We start from the raw sequence: 6,443 nt of genomic DNA on the forward strand, positions 1-6,443 counted from the left end.
GAGAGACACAGCTCAGCAGTGAAGAACTGGGAAGACAGGGCCTTTTAGAAAGTATGAAGCCTGGCTGAGCGCAATGTTTTATTTTTCCAAGTACAAAACAATAAAACAATAAAGAAAGAATTATTAAGAAAATCACCATATAAAATGAAGTTAAAATTTAAGGTGAGTCTACCATAAGACTCACCTTAGAATGAAAATAGCTTAAATCTTTTCAGTAGGAAAATAGCTTAAATCTTTACACCCTATACCTGAGAAATCCTTATCTGATTAGTAGAGTTACATTTCTTTTTGAGTCTGGCTCACTGGGCTCACTCTCGTAATCCCAGCATTTTTGGGAGGCCAAGGTGGGTGGATCACGAGGTCAGGAGTTCAAGACCAGCCTGGCCATGATGGTGAATTCCCATCTCTACTAAAAATACAAAGAAATTAGCCGGGCATGGTGGCGGGTGCCTATAATCCCAGCCATTTGGGAGACCGAGGCAGGGAATTACTTGAACCCGGGAGGCAGAGGTTGCAGTGAACTGAGATCGCGCCACTGTACTCCAGCCTGAATGACAGAGTGAGACTCCACCTCAAAAAAAGAAAAAGAAAATAAAAGAAAGTATGAAGCCCATGGATGGTGCGTAGTAAATCCATTCACCTGTGTCAAACAGACCCTGAATCAATCAAGATCTGAAGGTAGGTAAATTATGATACATGACCTTGGGATAATAGTGTGAAGCCATTACAATTAATTTCATTAAGACTGGAGTATAGCAGTTGTTCATGCAGTTTAATAACTAGGCAAATGCAGTTTTATAACAAGTATGCAAAATGAAAAAAGAACCTAGGACTTGCAAAACAAAACCTATACATTTTCCTTAATCATAGGATAATAGGTTTTTTTAAAATCCCTATTGGTTTTACATTTTGTTACCTATTTCTTCAAGATAAAATAACAATTTTACTTGTTTTGAATCAAAGAAGTAGGGGATAGAGGTGCAGGGCAGGTGCTTTGAGTTTGAGAGAACCCACCGTTTTAAAAAATTAAGATATTTGATTAATTTTGTATTCTTAAAGTTGTCACACAACTTTTATAAAAAGGAAAGATAATTTTGTAGAAGAATAAATTTTAATAAACACTTGCTCTAAATTAGCCATATCCTAAAAATAATAGTAAATGTATATGGGAATACATAGGCAGTACTATTAAATAATTTTTTGAAAAATGAAAATAAATTCAGGTAAATTCATAAATGTAAAGATGTGGAGAAAAAAGATTAGATGGAAATATTTCAAAATTCAGGTTACCTCTGAATGGCAGTGTTATCAGCAACTTATTTTCATCTATGGACATTTCTATATTTTCCAAGTTGTTCATAAAGCATGTATATTACTCTTAAAATTAGTGAAAATACCTTTCAGCAAATTTTTTTGTCACTGTGAAAAGCAGTATATTGATTCCTCAAAAAATTAAATATAGAATTACCATATGACCCAACAATTTCACTTCTGCAGATATAAACCCAAAATATTTAAAAGCAGGGACTCAAAGAAATATCCATGCACTCATGTTCATAGCAGCATTGCTCTCAATAGCCAATGGTAAAAGCACACAAGTGTTTGTCTATGAAGGCACAAACAAATGATATGTAGCATGTATACACAGTGGAATATTATTCAGCCCTAAAAAGAAAGGAAAGTCTGACACCTGCTCCAATAGCAATGAACCTTGGAGACATAATGCTAAGTAAAATAAGCCAGTCACAAAAGGCAAACACTCTATGATTTCACTTATATGAGATATTTAGAGTAGCCAAAATCATAGAGACAGAAAGTAGAATGGTAGTTGCCCAGGAGCCAGAGAGGAGATACTGGGGAGTTAACATTTAGTGGGTATAGAGTTTCACTTTTGCAAAATGAAAAGAGCTCTGGAGATGAACAGTGATGCTGGTTGCACAATACTGTGAATGTATTTAATATCACTGAACTGTACACTTGATAACGGTTAACACGGTAAACTTCATGTTATGTATATCTTACCACAATTAAAATATTTTAATTCAATTTGAATTCAAATTCAGATAACATTACGAAACCAGATAAAATGATAAAGTTGGTGATGAAGTTGGAAAATGGTGTGCCAAATCACGAAGAGCCTTGAGCTCCCAGCTGATTTGTGATGTCAGAGCCGTGGGAGGAGATACAGAGAGGTGGGCTGGGGAGGACCAGTCTGGCCACCATGCTCAGGATGAGTCGGGTAGGATTAGCAGGCGAGAGGGAGGGAGCCAAACGTTATCCCAAGCATTATGTCCTGGATGCTCTGCCTATGTCTCCATGTTTATGACTAGGGAGACACAGACTAAGAGAAGTGGTTTGCCCCATGTCCTAGCACTAGCAGGTGCCAGAGGCCTGTCCTGAGCTCAGATGGATATGACCCCATATTCCTGCTCTTTCCTTCATACTATCCTACCTCTATGTATTATAAAGGAAAACAAAGTGGGGAAAGTGGTGGGAGAGGAGAAGATGATGGAGAGAATGGAAAGAAAGAAAGAAAACAAGAATAAAGAGAGAGAGAGTTAGCAGACAGGATAAGATTCAAAGCTGCAAATAAGAACAAACTTTTAAATAAGGCCCTAAGTCTGCATTGAACTTTTGACAATTATGGTTTGTCAGCATGGTAACTGATTCATAATTAAGTTATGGGAGTTTAGCAACTCTATATGTAACTGGTGCAGAGCAGTTGCAGAGTTGTTAATCCTGAATGTTTATTACCCACCATTTCATAAATAGCTTAATAAATCTAAACAAGTCCAATTTATGGGGATGGTTATGGCATTCTATTCAAATTTCAAGCAATTACAATAAAAACACATCTATTGAGGGAAGAGCAGTTTTGTTATTTTTTAAATTTGATACTGGAGGATGGCTGAGACTTGACATCCCCTTGAGCTGGTCTTTGCTAATTGTCTGGGCCCAGGGGGTAGGGGCAGGACAGCAATCAGAGGCTGTCTTTGAGTTGTTGTCTGCCAAGGAGATAGAGTGAGATACAGGTTGTCATTTGCCATCATGTTTAAGGATCTAGGTTCCTGGTGGTCATGACATTTCAAGGCTCGCCTTGGACGAAAAGGCAAGGGACTAAAAGAGTCAGCCGACCTGGCCCCAGCATGGGCTGTTATCCTTACTGTGTGCCTTGAACAAGTCAATTCTACTGCTGCATCTCAGTGTCCCCTTTCAGTGTTGACATTCTGTGGTTCTGTGATTCAACGAAAGGGAACAGCAGTTGAATTAGAGATAGCCAAAAGCGGTGGTTCGCAGAGGAGGAGCCCTGTCCAAATTGGAGACAAGACTTTACATCACCAAAGATAGAAATCTGACTCTACCTTCTTCCAGCTCAAATGTTGATTGAGAAACAACTTCTCCACTGTGAAGTGCAATGTTTGAAACTGCACATGAGTAAGGCTCATTCTCTCCCTCCCTAAGAGTTTAAATCTAGCAAAGTAGGAGATGCATACACAGGTAATTATAGCACAAGGAGGTAAATGCAAATTGACATTCTGATGGAAATGTTTTAGGTGTACAGAGAAGGAAAGTTACTTGTTTGGATTGGAGAAGGATGTGTTTAGGTCATCCTTCATGGAGAAAAAATATTTAGCCTAGGCCTTCAAGGATGAATGAGTAGACATCCCCCAACTGAGAAAATAGAAGAGCACCACATATAAATGGAACAGCAAAGGCAAGGAAGAATGGAAGAACATTTATTTACTTGGTATATGCCAGGTATGTTTGTGATCACTATGGATGCAATAGTAAATAAGACAGTCTCTGATCTCATGGAGTTTACAGTCAAGTGGGTGGCAACAGGTATTAAACAAGTATTCATATACATGAACACAGTGGTCTTAGGAAGTGGACATGTGTGTGTGCCCGAAGTGTAAGGTATGTGGTGGGGAGAAACTGGGCATAAACTTAAAAATATACAAAAGGTTGTGGAGTGTCTTGACTGCAGTGTATTTTATCCCTTGGGTAGTAGGGCACTAACAAAGATTTTGTTAGTGGTGAAACATTAGCTGACTTGTGTTTTAGAAATAAAACAAAAACAAAAACTGAGGAAGGAATACATTAGATGGAAAGAGACTAGATGCTGAGAAAGCAATTAGAATGTTACTACTACAGTCGAAGAAAAAGATGATGAGATTGGATATAGGACCCTATCCATGGGAATGAAGACAAAGGAGAGATTTGAAAAGCATTTTCAGAGGCATTAACAAAATTTGATGACATGAGCAGTGAGCAAGAGAGAGGCAAAACGATACCATTTACAGATCAAGTGACTTGGGAAATATTTCCACCATTTCTGAAGACAAGAAATACAAAAGGAAGAGGTGCTTAAAGGAAAAGCATGCAATTGAATTTGAGGAGGTTATGGGACATCAAGTAAGTTGATAGAAACGTTATCTTGGAATTTCAGGCTGGAGTTAGTGATTGATTTGAGAATCTTCAGTTTAGAAGTAGACACAGAAGCCATGGGGATGCATGAGAACACTTAGAGAAAGAATGGAGAAGACGACTATGCCTCCCCAGTGTAAGTCATGCAGAAGAGGATAAGTGAAGAAATTTAGAATGAGTACTCAGGGAGAATGATGTCCTAGAATCAATGAAGGAAGTAAAAAGATAAAGGGGTTTAATATGGGAAATGATACCTGAAGGCCAACTAAAACCAGGGGGAAAACAAAGAACCATTTAATGATTCATCACTCAGAAGGGTGTTAGAGACTTTGGGTCAAGTAATTTTATTGATTTGCTAGGAGCAGAGGCATTAAATAAAAGGTTATGAGGTGCCAAAAGTCCAGAAAGTAGAGAAAGCAAGCATAGAAAGGACTCCGAGAGAGTATTCCAGCAAAGAAGGTCTAGGGATAATCGAATATTACAGTCATGACATTCATTCACTCGTTGAATAAATATTGCTTTACTAATACATTCTAAACACTGAGCTAGGGGTCATTATAGAGACCAGTAAGGTATAATTCCTGCCTCCAAGGTGCTCAGAGTCTTGTAAGAGAGGCAGATGCAAGCTGCAATGAAAGCAATAGTGAAGATATATAGAGATACAGGTGTATGTAGCTCAGAGAAAGAACAATTTGTTCTATCTGGTGAAGAAGTTGAGAAACTTCCTACATAGGTGCCATAAAGCTGTGTCTTAAAAGATTGAAAAGAGTTTACCAGCTGCAAGAAGATGAAATTTATTCCAACGAGTGGGAATAGTAGTACATGCAATTAAATGAAGGCAAGAAAAGAATGTATTTTGGCAACCTCAAACAATGTGGCATTGTTGGATCATGAAGTGAGATGGGGAGTGTCAACTAATGTAGCTAAAAGGTAGACAGGCACTAGAACATAAATTGGTTCAGGTGTCATGCTTTAGGCTAAGAATTTGGTCTCCACCTTGTAGGTAGAGAAAAAAGGTATAAGCAAGAAAAACTTGGGGTTTTGAAAGAGTTTTGATTTTAGCTTTACTCTTTATTGATTCATTTTTCCTGATTGGTTTATGTCACTGTTATTTTCCTAGTTTAAAATTAGCACTTGGTCCCTTAATTTTCATTATCTTTCTTTAATAATTAAGTACTGCTTTTATAGTATCTTATATTATTTTGTATGAAGTGTTATATTTTCACTGGTATCTAGGTAACAAATAGCTTCTTTTAAAATTTCCTGTTTGAAATCAGTTTTTAAAAAGAAAGCAAAAAATAGAAAGAATAAATAAATAAATAAATTGATTCTTTGAGAAAACCAATAAAACAGACATGCCTCTTACAAGCCTAATTAAGTGGGGAAAAAAGAGCATAAAAGTAGACAAGATTAAAAACAAAAAAGGAGACACAAGTTCCAGAGTTACATGCTTGAATTGTATAGTAACAAAATTTAAAACCTACACAAAATAAACTAATTCCAAGTATAACACACTCTACTAAAACTGATTAAGAAGAAATGGAAATCTTGACTCAATCAATTATTAGAGAAGAAATAGAAAAACTGATTAGTGAGCTACTGTTGTAAAAGTCACCAGTCCTCAAAGCTGAGCTCTTATATAACTTAAGCACAGATAATTCCAATGCAATTAAACTATTCCAGATGATATAAAGAAACAAAATCTGCCATATAACTCTAATAACAAAACTTGATATAGACAACAATGAAGGAAAACTATATATTAAGATGACTTATTAGGGGGCCGGGCGCGGTGGCTCAAGCCTGTAATCCCAGCACTTTGGGAGGCCGAGAAGGGTGGATCACGAGATCAGGAGATCGAGAGCATCCTGGCTAACACGGTGAAACCCCGTCTCTACTAAAAAATGCAAAAAACTAGTTGGGCGAGGTGGCGGGCGCCTGTAGTCCCAGTTACTCGGGAGGCTGAGGCAGGAGAATGGCGTGAACCCGGGAGGCGGAGCTTGCAGTGAGCTGAG

This window comes from Rhinopithecus bieti, unplaced genomic scaffold (genome assembly GCF_001698545.2).
Source record: "Rhinopithecus bieti isolate Rb0 unplaced genomic scaffold, ASM169854v2 scaffold_37555, whole genome shotgun sequence".
Lineage (NCBI taxonomy): Eukaryota > Metazoa > Chordata > Mammalia > Primates > Cercopithecidae > Rhinopithecus > Rhinopithecus bieti.